The sequence below is a fragment of the Scophthalmus maximus genome, chromosome 5 (assembly GCF_022379125.1).
Source record: "Scophthalmus maximus strain ysfricsl-2021 chromosome 5, ASM2237912v1, whole genome shotgun sequence".
In the NCBI taxonomy this organism is placed as follows: domain Eukaryota; kingdom Metazoa; phylum Chordata; class Actinopteri; order Pleuronectiformes; family Scophthalmidae; genus Scophthalmus; species Scophthalmus maximus.
Genome location: NC_061519.1, coordinates 21,693,721 through 21,710,663, shown reverse-complemented (window position 1 = coordinate 21,710,663; position 16,943 = coordinate 21,693,721). Strand labels below are relative to the sequence as shown.

Sequence of the window (16,943 nt, the reverse complement as noted above, 5' to 3'; positions counted from 1 at the left end):
AGTTGTTTTTGACAAAAGTTACTTGTGTCTCTTTTGTAGTATTGAAATTCCATTCATTTTGCTGACACTTTGGCCAAAGCGACTTACAATCATCGCTTTTTGACTCGGGTACAAGCATGAAGGGCCTTCCCTGAGGGCCCACACTGGAGAAATGTCAGAGCTGTGTCATGTGTTCAGGTTTAGTGAAGTAGGCCAAGTGCTGTGTCAACGCAGCTTGAACTGTACTCTAATTTGACGCAACGCCTCTGCAGCTAGTGCATGAATGTTTACTCTCTACAGACTGTAGTGCTGTCATTGCTCATGTTGTGTGTGTGGAGGAGGTAGAGAAGATGAAGGACACCGTGGCGTGTTTCTCATTGTCCCTTGTCTCACTGCGACGTGTTGCCTCTATGATCTGGCTTTTACTGCAAAAAGATGAACCCGCCCATTTCACACTGCCAAAAAAAGGTTCAAGTTCGAGCACTGGGAAGAATTTTGCGCATGGGTGATGTGTGAACACCTTGGCTCGCACCGTTACGCAACACTGCGTACATTAGTTTAGCAGTTCTTTTGAAGGAGTTTCTCTGCACATGTCTGCCTTTTCAAGCTCTCATTAAAGTTTGTTTGGTGCGGGCGACTACATGTACTTTCTGCAGAGCTGAGCAAGGCCCGATTATTATGCTCTTCAGTCCTCTTGCCAATGAAGAGTGTTTTTATAGTTTTTCCACTAATGTCTGTGCTTGAGGTGATTTCTCTTCAGTCCTTTTGAATCCCCAAAGACATTCGTAGAATGGGCCCAGAAGGCCTATTGTCAAATTGTGGCGATGTGGTGAACGTCGAGGCGGAAGCGTTGTATGATTTCCTAATTGTGTGTCATATTCTGTTGATGAATCAACACCAGATGCTGACTAGCGAGCACTGGTCTGCAGCCACGGGCCTGCATTCGGCACGGGCAGGGCTCGTGGTTTTGTGGTCTGGGACCTGCGGTTTTTTGCCTACTTTCACTGAAGCATGAAAAGACCCGTCAAGCCCCAGCTTGAACCACAGGACAGAGTGCAAGGCATTCGGTGTTTTCTTCAGATGTGCTTTTTTTTTACTTTGTGCTGATTATAGACCTGTAGTTCTTAAAGCAAGGCACTTGCATTTTTTGCTCTCTGTTAATCTGCTGCTCTTGCAGCTACCTGTAATGATTTTCATGACAGGATTCCAGAGTAACTTTTTCCAGTAGTTACACAGGTGCTTCCGGCTGAGAACTTTGGAGCACCGTCACAAAATTAAGGAGGGCCACTTTAAGTAAAAACTTCACAAAGTAGTAAAGTGGTTTAAGATGGGGGCAAAAAATCATTAGGGCTTTTTTAAATTTCCAAATGTAAACACAAGGGATGTGGTCAGTACTGTCACTACAGCACAACAAAACAAGTAAAGAGGACACTCCCTCTTGTACAGTATCTCCTCTCCTCTCCCCTCGATTTAGGGTACATCCCCCTGAGATTCTAGGAATCTCTGAAGGCCGGCGCCGGAAGTTGGGCATTCGAGCCCTTTAACCCTGACAGAAACTCATCTGTGTAGCCTCCTCAGCATCAAACCTTCAAGCTAGTTGCCCTAGACTTTTGTTTTTTAACAATAAAAATGAAAAATATTATCTGGAATCGCAATGTAACGTTCAGTCACGTGTCTAACCTGATTTTGCGATGTTACTGTGTTAAATGTTTCTTTCATTTTCAATAAGCCTGGGTTGAGGACAAAAAGGATTTTCTCTCTGTGGTTCAAAGTAGTTGGTATTAGTCGTTTTATTTAAGGATCCGACTGGTTCTTCCACTGCTGCTCTCTTTTTTCTTTTCTTTATAAAACGTTAGTTCCAAAGCCTGATACTATAATTAACATACCAGCATTCGCATGCTGGACTTCAATCCTCATCAACCATCAATCATGAAGGACGGATGAGTGGAATCTTTTTATATTTTCCCTGCTCTTCTTTTTCAGTCAATCTGCAATAACTCTTAGAAAACTGAGCACACGCTGTGTTGTTGCTGTAAGTCGGATTCACCCAAACTCTCTCCCTTTTTTAACAATTTAATGTGACCCATGATGTTAGTGAGTGGCACCTATTCATTCGCAATGTGTATTAATCCTATTTTACACAAGAATGTTCATGTTTATTCATAGATTCAGGATCTGATACAAAACATTTACATGAAAGTCACCTTCTTCTTTTCATGCACAATGGACGTCTTCAAATAAAGAACCGAAAAACGAACAACTGAACATTGGCGATGTTATAACGCTTGAAAACTTGTGTATTGCAGAGAGAAGGCCGAGGTTTACATGCCGTAAGTGACAGAGGTGACTGCAGGTCGCACGCACCTTGTGTTGTCTGTCCACCAGGAGAAAACAAAGCTGCAGAACCACTTGCTTGGCTTGGCGAAGCTCCCATGTTTGGAGTCACAACCCATTTCCCTTCCCTGCTCCTCTAACGGGGGTAATTTGAGCTTCTCCCAGAGCAGCCACTACTAATTTCACCCTCCTTTTTTATACCAAATTGGGTGCGTCCGTTCAGTAAAGTGGCAAAGCAAGGTTGCAGGAGATGCTCATTATCAGACCTGATTAGATTTGGGCCACAAACACACACCATGTCAACTGCTGTAATAGGGGGAAATACAAGGCATCATCCTGTGTAGCATATTTGTCATTTTTGCAATTTAATCTTTGAAAATTTGTTCAAAATCAGCCTAAAGGAGGCTTGATTTGTTCAAATGTTATTATTGATAAATGGCAAGCACATCAGACAACCATGGACAAAGCTTTCCTAACAGAGCTTCAAAATATTTACTACACATTAATGCACTTTTTAGAGGCTGTTTCTTTTGTCATGTCACACACTATTCATTAGACATTATTCCACGTTCTTGTATATCAGAGTTTTGACCATTTATTTCACGAGTTGACACTGTCTAGTAATTACTAAAACAGGTCCCGGAAAATATGACTTTAGCCAGAATGATCAGACAGATTTATTATTATGGAGTGAATGAATAGTTAATCACCTGCAGAGTTTAATCTGACAGATCCAGATGCATATAATCAATTTAATTACAAGATCATCTTCTAAGCAGTTGTTGTTGTCTATTGGCCTGTGATGTAGTGGAAATGTGTGGGGAGCGCTAATATTCTACAAAAATGCATTATTTAGTATTAGAAGTTACCTGAGCTGCTCGTTATTTCAGGCGAGACAAGGAGCTTCCACTATGAAATAATGTGGGGGAAACCCTGTTAAGTCTCTCTCTCCTCAATTTATACGTTTTCTCAAAGATTTATGGCATCAATCCATGCCCACAAGTGTCCGCACGAACATCTTGGTAGGCGTCTTGTGTGCAGGGAATCAAGGATTTCTTCTTTGAAATCCCTTTTTACTGGCAATAATCAGTTGTCGTGAGATTCCTAATTCTGTGACCATGTTGTTAAATATCGCAAGTCTGTCGTAAACACAGGCTTCGTAAATTGGTTGCAAAACAAAGCAGGCCCTTATTTCCTTTTTTAAAATTGAGTTAAAATTATGAGCCGGTCTGAAGGGAAATATTACTGTTTAGTCTTTTAATGAACTACTTTTTTTTCTTGCCATCGCTCATTTAAAGATAATGTGCATTTGATTATGTTTTGGTAAAGGCTGTTATGTGGGACAGCTCTTTGGGCTGTTAGGATGTCAGCTTAGCCTGAGCCCTGAAACAGACTGTCAGCTGTGACTAAATAAGAAATCAGGGGCTTCCATTTGAGACGTTGTGTCATGACTGCTAAACTGCACTAACAAACCCGCCCCCCCACCCTAAATTTGGTGTCCTTTTTTCTTTGAAGTATTAGTGGGGCATTTCGTTTTATTTCTTAGAGAGTGACAGTAGTTGGATTAAAGGAAATGAAAATGAGGGGAGAGAGAGAGAGAGATGAAATGGTACAATGGTGCCTGACCCAGACCCAAATTGCGGATGTTGTGGTTCATGGTCACGGCCACTCACACCATTAAACAGCAAGGCTTCTTAGAGGGTGCGCCTCATCTTGCACACGGAGGGTCACCCTCTTGGGCAAATTTGAAGAAAAATGCCAGTGGAAGTGCATTAAGTTGGATTTAACTAAATTCAATGGTGTTATCTTTATTATTCTTATTCTGTTCAATCTCTTGCGTGGACTGGAGCAGCAGGTCTTTGTTAGTCCAGTGTCAGGAAAGCAGTGACAAAATATGAAATATGATAATGGGCCATATTGTCCGTCATGTTTTTCTGTCATACTTTTGTGCTAAAGCTGGTATGTTTTTGAAAGATAATACATTTCAAAAGCTCTTTAAAAAGTCTGAACTTTAACTCGGTGTGTTTGTTCTCTGTGGAGCTGTTTCTGTTCAGGGCTGTAGACGGTAAATGAGCATATTTCCCAGGTGGCTAGTATTTTACACACATTATTAAAATTGATCTTAATTATCTACATCCGCCAGAGATGATGATGATGATGATGAGACACCCGAGGGGGACCATCCTTTGCCACAGCGGCAGCTTTCGCCAGTGTTTAGATGTGTTACATATTTAATAAGCTCCCATAAGGTAGAAAAAATGCACCTGCACCTCTGACTGGGTTCGTACCCTCCACACTTATTGCATGTGTGCATCTCTGGCCTGCGGGCAAAGGGAGGATGGTGGAGTTATTGCTATGAATCACATTTGAGCCAGGTCAGGTGAGGACCCAGCGCCGGAACGTTTTGATAGGAAGATCCTAAATTTACTCTTGGCTCACATCACACGTAACTGTCCACCAATCATAGGACTGGAGTCGGAGACGTGTCAGGGTCAGTGTGTGTGGGTGTGTAAGGGCGACACAGAAATGGACTATAAATCACACAGGGGACATATCCCTTATGTGTGCGTGTGTTTGCAGCTATTGTTTAATCTTGCTGCTAGGAAACACGAGGGTAACACTGTGGTGTAATCATGGATATGAACACATCAGTCAATCGCCCAGGCTAGAATCGGAAGGAAAAGCGAGGTCACCAGCCATAACGGAGGTGAGGAGGGGTGAGAGGAGGGGTCCCGCCTCACCGTTGACCTCAGCTCTCCCCTCCTGTTGTCTTTTGTTGCTGCTTCCACACGCCACGGTCATCGCTGGTGCCTCCGCGATCCTTTTCCACTTCGAACAATGGCTGTCGTGGAAATTCACCGAACGTTCTTCCCAATTGTTTCCCATCTTTGTTGGTCTGTTTCCTCTCCGAGCTTATGAATGGACTCCGAGATCGCAGCAGACACTTTTATGAGACCAAAATACTGATGGGTGACCCGTGGAGGTCAGCGAGGCAGGAAGAAGGACTAACTTAGCTGCTAGTAAAGTTGTCTGTGGGGAAATGGGAGGATATTGTTACTGCGCTTTATTATTTTGGGATGGAAGTGAACGCTGTCATGACAAAACTACAGCTCTATTCTTCACTGACGTCTTCACTGACGTCATGGCACTTTTATTCTGAAAACTATGACTAAGTCAGTTTTTTTTTTTTTACATGTACAGTAAGTGGGGTAAAGACTAGATATGGATTTTTGGGGCCAATACAGATATGAGGGAGTGAAAACCATACACTTAATTATAAATAACTATGAATAAAAAGAGAACAAAAATACAACCAAATATATCACTTCAGAAGAAAATGACTTTTTTTAATTAAAAAAACGATGTGTCTGTGAAGGGCTCATATTGGCCAACCGATATGTTGGTCGGGCTCTATTAAGGACGCTGCTCTTTGGTGTCTCCGACACGTTGAGGCCTAGTGCAAGTCAATTTCAACTTCCATGTATCCATTGCCTGTAGTACTAGCTGTAAAACATTATCTGTGTTTTAATGCCACGCCAGCCGTGTCCATCTCCCATCACATGCATCATTCCATGCTGTTTCTATTTTCGTCATGGCCCCCATTCTTTCGCACCCTCAATATAATATTAAACCGTAAAGCTGTCCACATGGTGTCTTGTCCATCGCAGAAGCGAGAAGCGAATGAAATTGTGTTCAAACTAAAGCAAGAGGTGCTAGAAAATGGAGACTTGTTGAGCTTGTGAACGACATTTTCCTCCTTGTTGAGCGTTACCAGCTGTTCCGCTGAATGAAAATGTCCTCAATCCCCCAGGCGAGGCAAACTTACTTTACGGTTTTGTGCAAAATTAATTTGCTGTCGCACATCTTCCAATACTGACTGCCGTGATTTTATTACTGCACTGCAACATCTATTCAGAGATCTCACGGGTTGTTAGATCAGACGTCGTCCAAATACAATAAATACTGTACATGCACATATGGCCATTGTGTATACTACGAGGAATGGGACATATATTTTTTATATCAGATTGTAGTTTTTCTGAAAGAAGTTATTATATTCCCAGCAACATGTTTGAATTCCTGTCCTTCCTTTTGTTTCCTCTGTGCAAACGCTTCTGGACGAATATTGAACTCATCTGTGAGCCATTTATCTTTCACTTCTGGTTCCTTTGCTTGCCTCGGACATGGGCTTCTTCTTTTTTTTTTTTTTTTTTTTTTTACATCTGGTGCGGAAAATAGTCAGTAAAACTTGTGGAGCACTTTTCAGATCCAGGGTTACGAAGAGCTTCACTGTTACACAGACCCAGAAAGGTAGATGAATATTTCTCTAAGATGAGCAGAAAATATCAGGGGTGCTATATGCAAAAATTTGCCATAATTATAAAGCCAATCTTAACAGCTGTTTACTTACAAGACGAACCTAGAAGAAGCGTTGCGAGTTCAGCATCCATCTCGCCAGAAGCCGTCTACAGCTTTGGAAAGCAAAAACTGACACACTATCGCCCCTTCAGGTACAAAGTGGTATTACGAGACAGGACGGGCCGAGGCTAACTGGTTAGCGTTCTTTAATTTTTTATGTTTTAAACTAAAACACTGTCATGTAGTATAATAACTATAAGGACAAATCAGAACAGTTCCTCGGTTACTGTTAGGCAGTATATATTACAATGCATGAAACAAAAATGGCAGAAAACACTTCTGATGATCTCCTGCATATATACTATATAACCCAATTAGAAGAACTTACTTTGTATAATAAATTGTGGCATGATTGACTTAATTTCTATCATAAAAGTTCTTGAGTGCTTCAAGAATGCCCCTTTTCTAACCTCAACAGTGTACTCTCTTCATGGTTCAGTATGTAGAGCGCTATGTTACTATCCTAATACAGCCCTCCCTACACACACACAAACACACACACACACACACACACACACACACACACACACACACACACACACACACACACACACACACACACACACACACACACACCATGAGTCCTTTCCTTTGAGCTGACTTAACAGCTCTGGCACTCAGTCTTATGGAGCTGCACCCTGCGAACCCTCGACGTTCAGCTACTGGAGCCATTCCCGTGGAATCCCAGACATTTCAGGCATTTGTTAAAGCTGGGCGAACAGGCGTTTCTTCACCACTGTACGCGCTCAAACTTACCGTAGACAGTCGATCTACAACATCTCGCTACCGTTTTGCTCCTGGTTTTATCAGACCAACAGGGAAAGGTCTTTTACGTAGGGTTATGTGTTATGTTAAGTTACACGCAACATTGATCCAGATGTTTTTATCATTTTGTTTTGTAGTTTTTCTTTTAAATAAGATGTTATGACAATCTGTTTTGCCTGTGAAGATTTTTTTCCTGTGAGTCTGTTTGCCACTGATATGTGTGTCTGTGTGCCTCTGTGCAAAATATCACTATTTCCACAAAAAGGAATTGATGGGTTGCTTGTCTTCAAGGCTGCAAATGAATGAAAAATTGAAAAACATGATGTAATAGTGCTCTTGAAAGGAGTATTTTGAGGAAGGGAGTCTATTCAAGGAAAAAACAGATGTAATTGACGGCATTTGGGGGCCTTAAATGCTGAGAGAGAGTGTTTTTGCTCCAAGGAAAGCAAAACAGAAGAAAAAAATTTATTGTTGAATGTTGAGGCAGGAAATGGCGATAGAATTCTACAAACAAGTTGGTTGCGAATGTAAACAAAAGCCGATTAATTAGTCAACAGAAAATATTTGGGATTTGGACGTTTTTACCAATAATATATTCATAATAATTCAGTAGAATGAAATAGATGAAATAACTGCAGTCAGTTTTGTAATGCCAGCATGAGCTACATAGAAACTGATAAGTTTTCTATATCTGCTTGGCGAAAACCTTCAGGCTCCATTACCTGCGACTAGAACAACACACCTGAACCTCCAACCAAACTGTCAGTGGCTCATTGCATTGTGGGTAATGTTGACACCAGTTTTGATGAGGTAAAAGATTTCCACCTTACCTGATGTTGGAAGTACTGTGGATATATATATAAAAAAAACATCCACTTCAAAGATCAGGAATACACACCATTTTTCATCGAGGGCAGACAACTGTTGCTTTTCTACCGTCCTGCAATAAATAAATGTACTAGAATCAGGAAAGGTAATGACAGAGAATAAAAATAAACTTAATTTGCTCTCTGGCACTTGTTTGCTTCATCGAAGAAACTCAATTTTCCTATAGAGCTGGATTACGCGGGCCTGCCTATGTGATTCTGTTATAGCGATCACTTTGTGCCCGCTTACATTAATTATTTATTTCTGTGCACTCTTAAGTGAGAAAATTAATAGCGTCGGTTGAAAATTTTAATTCTAAACGAGACAAAGGGCGGTGTGATGCTGCATTAATGACATAAATGGTTTTGGTGTCATAACACGGAGGTAGTCATTGTTTCAGCCTGACATTGGGACCTGAAAGGAAATGAAGATTCAAGGCCGCGGTGTGCGTCATTTGCCTGTCAAACAGGCAGTATAATTGCCCATCAATGATTGCACGATGTTTATCATTTCTATTCCAGTCACGGACAAACTGGATATCCTGCCTTCAGACGATAGCGCTGGTAGGGCGACGTTACAAAAAGTGCCTTCCCATGTTGTTTGTGTGTTTTTGTCCTATTAATGGAGGCCGGGCCTGGTTAATGAAATTGTTTACGGCTGTTGTTACCTGAGTCGCCTCATCCGAGCCTCGCTGCTGCTGCTGGATCAGACCAGTCGACGAGGGCACACTGAGAAAAAAAATTTGACAAATAGTTCCTGGTCATTACCCACAATATTCATCTTTTATTCTAAACACTTTGTTGTTTATGAGCAATCATTGTTTATGTGCCTTAAAAGTGACTCAGTTGTGTTTTTCATGCAGGACTGAATATTTTGACATCATAACGTTAATCTGTTCAACAAGACAAAATCAATGAAGTTCATGCTTTTTCTCATGACCACGCAGTCTTTCTTTCTTTTAAAACAATAAAGTGACGTGACCGCAAGAGTGAATCTCAGCTCATGTTAATGTCTTATTAAACTAATTTATGTTCATTATCAATTAATATGTCACTTATTTTTTATCGATTAGTCATTTGAGTATTTTTAATGTTAAAACCAGTCATGAGTGGCCTTCCCAATTTCACAGAGACCAAGGTGACATCTTCAAAAGCTTGTTGTTTTCGACCAACAGTCCAAAGCCCAAAGATACTTTTCATTTACATCGATGTGATGCTGCAACTAACTTTTCCCAGAGGTAAAAATAACATAAAATATAATGTCTTATTTAGTCTGCCCATCTGTCCAAAACCCAAAGATATTGGTTTACTAGCCAGGGGCCGTTTGAGCCATAACAATGTAATGAATTACTGTATTTGTATATCTAAATTTCCTTGGGCTAATGCCTGGTCATTTGCTCTCATTGGGAATTTAACGGACAAAATTGTGTAATTTGTCCGAATGCTCCTGTCTATCCAGGAGTCAACATCTCGACTCAAATGTCACGCACACGATGAATTGATTCATTGTTGATTTTGTCCATCCATCCATCGTCAGTTGCCGCAAACTAATTCTTATTAAAGGAATAGAGGGGAGCTGCAGTAGATGGACACGTAGTGAGGATTAGTAAAAGAAAAGAGCACTGTCGGAGCTTTGTATGTTAATGGAGAAAAACGGCGTCGACTGATGTTATTTGTTATATTTAAATTACACAAAGGAAAAAGGGCTCTGATGTCTGGCTTTTGTTTGCATCGCTTTTAGGCAGAGCTGTGAAATATGATGAAAGTCTCATATCCCAATAGAGGTCATTTTCATATCCACATAAGTGGATATCATTACTTGTAACCCGTTACTCCTTCCATTTCTTGACCATTGAAATTGTGGCCATGTATAAGCAGATGTACAGTAAGTCACAGCCCTAGTTTTAAGCACATTTTCTTCCCTTCTTGCACAATAGAAATCATAACATTGTGTTTTCTCAAGATCTATTAGTTGTGGACCTGACAGTAACAACAAACCAGCCCGATGAAAGGAATAAAAACGAAACATTAGGGTAATCCGACATGGCACAGTGTAGAGGAGTTTTGAGACTGTACCATGCAATCAGAGATATCACTATGCATTGTTCAGTGTAGGATCAGTTTAATGTTACACGGGGTATTTTCTGTATTTTGTTTCGGTTTCTGTTTACTTAAACTTCCAAACCTACCAGGAAAAAAAATACAGTGTGGAAGATTGAAGATTCTACCAAGCAGAATCAAGGTTTTTGTATCATTACGTCTGATGGTTGACTGAGTGCCTTAAATAAAACATTGTTGGAGTTGAAGAAGCACAAGTTCCGCCCCGCATACATTTGGGTGAAATGGACCAGCAAGTCTGTTGTAGAAACAAATTAAGTAGATGATTTCAACAACCATTGGAAAGCACCAACATCAAAAAATGAGTTATGGTAGAAGCTTGAATTAGCATATGTTTCTTGTTTAAAATAAGATTTCCACACGTGGGGAAACCAGTTGTATGCAGAGTGACTACTCATTAACCCATAATGAGCAATATCCACTGGTTGGTATTCTTTGAGTTTACTTGCTTACTTAGTTGGAACAAGTTGTTTTCCTCTGTTTTATTGGAAACTTTAATATCTTTTGGGTTTTACAAGCAATTTGAAGATGTTCCCTTGGTCTCTGGGAACTTATGATTAATGTTTTTATTTTCCTTTTTGACATTTGATAGAATACAATCATTATTTTTGAAATGATTTCAAAATGACCGTCATTACTTGCACTCCTAAACTGCATCAACTACACTTTTGCCTTTTCTATATTTGTTGCATGACATCATCATCCACAATTATCTGGTCAGCTGTTGTGCTGTACGAAGCTGCGAGGGCCAAGCAATCCATGTCACATTTAAAACGTATATCAAACTCCACAGTTCAACTCTGGGAGGTTATTATTGTACTCATGTTACTCCTTTGCTATTGTGTCAGTTTGTTTTAAAAAAAAATCCAAAGTGTAGAAACATTGACAGATCACCATTTTCAAAAGCACTTCATTTGGTCCTACTCAGACGCTTCTCTTCTGGGCCTTCAGCAAAAAATTGTCTTTCATAAGAAACTAAATACTACCCTTGTCATGGCCGTGGAATTTTAATTACCAACCAGCACACCGCCACAGTCCCGTTTGGCATTTTCTGGGGTCTAATATGATCTCAACACGAAACGCCTCAATATGCTGTTGTTTCATCACTGCCTTAAAAGGAACCTGGAAAAACTCGCCACAAAATGATTTTAGGGAGGATTGCGGTTAATGAAAAGCAAAGAAGCTCTTAATTTTAGGCAGAAATCCGAAGGGTACAGTGAAGTTTGGTATGATCCTCTTTGCTTGTATGCTTACTAATTGCTTACTGGTGTGCATTTTAATGTTGGTCAACTCGAAACAACAAAAATAGGAAACGCTTAGTACAACTTGTTTATTATTTGCTGAACAATCCTGAGCAGCGGACAAGGAACTGTTGTGGACCGCGTGAGTTGTTCCTTGCAAGTGATGTGGATTCCTTCTGCTTTTTCGACACCCCACGTTGTCCAAGCTTGCCGTTGGCTGGCAGTCTGAACAGATCTGTTATTTCTTCACCTTCCCTTTTTCAATCTGGCATCACCCTGACAGAGTGTATTCATCTCTGTCACACTGGGGCTCGGAGTTGTTGTTGTTGTTGTTGTCGTCCGTTTCGGCCTTTGGGGATCGAGCGCCTCATTGTGTGCCTCTGCCCCCCTCGTCCAAGTGAAAACCCTGCTAATGAGATAAAGAGCGACGCATTTCTGCAGCATTATTCCTCAGCCTCCATGTGATCCTGCTTCACTTTTTTCAAACCGCATGACATAAGATCAGACAGGCCTCAACCAGGGTGCCAGAGAAACCAGTGAAATAAGGATAAACGGTTCGAGACACACATCCAGACATAATGTTCTTTTTTTTTTTTTTACAAAGTTGTATCCAGTCATAAATAAACCTAAGTCCAATTGGTGACCTCTTGCTCGCCTCCTCATTGATTTATTGTTGTCATGTGATTTTTACTCTGCACAAATAAAAGATAAATATTGGAGGTGCTGACAATACCTAAATATTTGACACAAAGCAAACAGAGAGAAGACCTCTGCTCTTCGTGAACTCTATTAGTTGCATGGTCAGTTATAATAATAATCATCATAATAATGACAAGACACTAGGTCTGTTTTTAGAGATTTGCATGTTTTTAAAGAAAGAAAGAGAAATTCTTCTAAATGGCCTCCTCAGCGTCCCCCTTACTCTGGGAGATGGCTTGGGGTGGCCCCACACTCAAAGGTCCTCAGGGTCCCAACCTTGAAAACATTTTTGACAAGCACACAAGAAACAACTCCTGCAGTGTGGTCACTTCACTGTGGCCACTCTTGTTTGCATATCAAAATCCTCTGTGATGTCTAATACAGTAAATAATACGGCTAATGTAGGATTGTTTTCCACTTCAGCTCAGCAGACTTGGCTAAGTGAGCTACTGGCAAAGTGAACTGAACAAATCTTTTCAACTGGCGGGTGGTTTGTTTTGGTGCGTCATGAAAAAGGTCGCCCGTCTGTTCTCTCAGGTGCATGTCTGAGGCTTGACATCAGTCACTGACAGAAGTGGATTGACCCACATTAACCTCTACACCCACTGGTGCCTCTGTTAAAACAGTGAATATATGAGATTTTAACTTGCAATGCAATGAAGAACTAACAATTATTTCCATTATCAAGTATGCTGCCGGTTACTCCTCGAATATAGTCTACGAAATGTCAACAGGGCAGATACCAGGTCAAATCCTAGTACGTGGCTGGACCGTGTGTGGTCACTCTTTGAAATTGAGGACATAGTTGATGGCTGTAAACAACTGACGTCATGGGGTTGTGTTTGTATTGGTCCTTGCGTCAGCTGGTTTCAGCCCTTTTATCTCTTTGCTTCTCTCCTACTCTCCGTGCTCCCACATACAGTATAATAACGCAGCTGAATTCTCAATAAAGCTGTTCTCATTCACAACAGGAACAAGTGTGCAATAGTGACCGCAACGTGGCCCATGCTAAAATCCTGATATCATAACCATGATGTTGCCTGACAAGATCACCATACACAAGTTGACACAATGGCTGAAGACTCACCGAGAGGATCTGGAAGTCCGGTATATCCAATGTCAAAGGTGCTAAATTTGCATTACCACTGTAGACACTTCCCCCCCACCACCACCACCACACACACACACACACACACACACACACACACACACACACACACACACACACACACACACACACCACCAATCACATCGCAACACCAATCTGTAACACATGGTCATTCAACTTCTTTTTTTTGTCTGAAAAACAGACCAACACCAAAGAAATTCCATTATAAAATAGTCTAAAATATTTCATTTCAAATGATGTAATACAGAAAATCAAAAAAAGATATATATATACATATATATATATATATATATATGTGTATATATATTACAAATATATTTGTAATTCTGTCTACATTAAATCATCCAAATTGCTTCTTATTCATTTTCTGAGTTAATTAATTGATTAATCAAACTTTCGGTTATAGCGCTAATGATGTGTTTTATTTCTTATTGGTACTAACCCATAAACATGTAGTCATCATTGTTCTTTGAATAAAAATTAAATGGCCCACTGCATTCATTTTTATTAGAAATCAATCTCATTCCAAAATAATAAACATCAATTTAGAATAGAAGACATTATTCAAAAAGTATATTGGACACTGAACAAAACTGAAACTTAAATGTCAAACTAATTTCTGTCAGTTTGTAAGAGGACACGTCAGTTGTTCAAACACATCTCGATCTGGGTGGAATTTCTTTTTCCCCCTGTTGCTCTGGGGGCGTTGAAGTCTCTAAAAAAACTCCTAATGAGTTGTAGACAAGATGAGGCATGATCCATCGCTGGAGGTATGAAGCCGTTCAGCTGACATTACACCGTTATCGCAGCAGGAGTCTGAACTGTTTACTGCAGAAGAGCATGTTTTTCTCAAAAAGGACTCGAGGTCTGTGTTTATTCCAACTGTCCGCCAGATATTTATATGCATGACAAGAAAAAAAACTAAAGGATTTGACAAAAACAACTTTAGATTACTATATAAACAACCGATTTTTTGGTAGGGAGAAAAGTAGTGCAATGCAACTCCCTTTAGTTCAGCCCCAGCCTGTTACTATGTGGCTCTCATGTTTTTTGTCTCTTTTTTTTCTTTCTCTTCTTTGCATACCTCCAATTGCTGCTCCCGCTGCTGCTGTCTGACTGGCTGCGGGGGAAGAAAAAGAGCGGAGGACACAAAGGGTTAAACCATGTGCCTGTCTTCCTTGGAGATGGGAGAGGCCATTTGAATGGCTAGCTCCTACAGCTAGCCAACACATTGGCTAAGGCTGAGGGTGGATCTGCTGCTGGGCCTGTGCTGCGGCATGGAGCCCCGCTGCAGGATCAGGAGTCAGCGGGAGCCAGACAGCAAAGCTTTTGTGTGTACGTGTGTGCACACGTGGGAGTAACATGCGTTTTGAAAGAGAAGTTGAAGGGCAGCTTGTGAAACGAACTTTGGAGGTGGAAGGAAAATGAGATTAAATTTCATATTTTGTATTATTTAAGCGTGGACATTATCTCCAGCACTCTTTGTAAATCCCATTGTGGGGTAGATTATTTGGACCTTGCAGACTGACGCAGATAAAAGCTGGTTATGTCATTTGTTTTTCTAGCACTGTGCCCCCCCTTAAGCTTCCCCATTTCTCTGCCATTCTCGTATTGCTGCTTCCCCTCCCCAAACATACACTCTTCATGTGCTTCAGGAGCTTACCTCCATTAATGTGAGAGGACGGGGGTGGGGGGGTGGGGGCATGTTGTTTTGTTCGTTTAAGGTCTGACCTCATGACACTAATGAAGCCGTGCAGTTTTGGACACATACCCACTGAGTCATGCTCAACAACACAGAGCCAAGAGAGACGCAAAGAATATCAGATTATGGAGATTCGTCGTTTCTCGTAGTTGAAAAAATACAGCAACCGACTGTGAAATGCGGTTCTGCTTTATGTGGCTAAATGTTTGTTCAGGCCAATCAAACACATACACACTCACATTTTTACGATCTGACCTGTAACCTGCCCCTAACCTCAGCCACTCATTATCTCCTGTGCTGCTGAACTGAATCCTAATCTGGCTTTCGTGGATGAGAAACTAATCTCATCAGGTAGGTCGGTCTCCCGTATTTACCTCTGAGAAGCCTCAGTGTACCCTTGCACACTTGTCCTCACACCTATAGTGAGGCGACGACAACACGCACATGAACTGTGGTGCACACACACACACACACACACACACACACACACACACTTGCCAGTCCTGTGAGTCTGTTATGTAACTTGTTTATTTACAGACGGACACACATTCGTATGGACATATGCATGAACAGGCAGCCTACTGACTTGTGTCTTTGTCCTTAGCTGATCATGTTTACGCCCGGGACAAATCAGTGGAACCTTATATGTTTCTGTCACTATCAGAACTTGGTATCTTCCTATCAGTTTTTATTTCTTCCGTGTGTTCAGAAGGCGCTCAAGTCCATGTTGCCAGTAAGAGGTCCTTCAGCTAAGTTAGACCGTTTGGAGTTTGTTTGTTTGTATTGCGGTATATCAGTGTCTTGTGACGTGTAATAATGTTACTTGGATTATTATTTTTGACAATATGATTACAACACAGTGCTGTGTTGCAAAGCACTTTTCATTACAATAATTTCACTCTCACTCACACACACACAAGGAATTGGGGAAGGTAGTGCCGCTTACAAAGGAAGGTCTAAATAGAAATATTGACTCAAAATTGGGAAACACCTAAACGAATCAACATGGACCACAGGGATGATATATATATATATATATATATATTTTTTTTTTTTTAAAGAGAATTTATTTTTCAGTTATTTCGTTGCAAATCTTTTACCTATTATGAATAAATAAATACAAAACAATTTATTTTCTGTTGATTCAACAACTAGAAACTTTGATGTTGGATTTTCAAGATCCAAACAGATGTTGTGATACTTACCAGAAGAAAGGTCTTCCTATAATTTTTTTCCCTCCATGTTTCCCAGCTCTTGTGTATTAGTTCTTGCCCAATGTACAGTACCAGTTCATTAAATAAGCTTCAAATCTACAAAGCCCCCATAAGAACAAGAAGAGCACCAAGCAAAGCCAATCTTGCTTGTTTCTCACTTGCAAATTACAGTGTTCTTCAAATGCAATTTATTTTTCTTTTCCCAATGTCTCACTTTAACCAAAACGTGCCTGTCTGTAGTCAGCTAGTGTTGGATCCCTGCTGTTTGTCTTCAGTATGCTTGTTGGCCATTGGCAGATGGTCCTCTGGGCAGCGAGGACGGATATCTCTCCCGCTGACAGAGAGATAAGACCATGTGAAATTTCTGTGGCGTTTAAGATGTAGAGATACGGTATGCAGTCATTGGGGACTGATTAAAATCACCTATGACATCTGGGGAACTGAAACAATATGTTCACGTTTGAGTGGTGGTAAGCT

At 40.7% G+C, this 16,943-nt stretch overlaps 1 protein-coding gene across 1 annotated transcript in view; it reads left to right on the top strand.

The window, feature by feature from the left end:
- Nucleotides 1-16,943, top strand: part of insra (insulin receptor a) — a 53,579-nt gene that overhangs the window by 12,273 nt on the left and 24,363 nt on the right. The gene's annotated exons all lie outside the window — the stretch shown is intronic.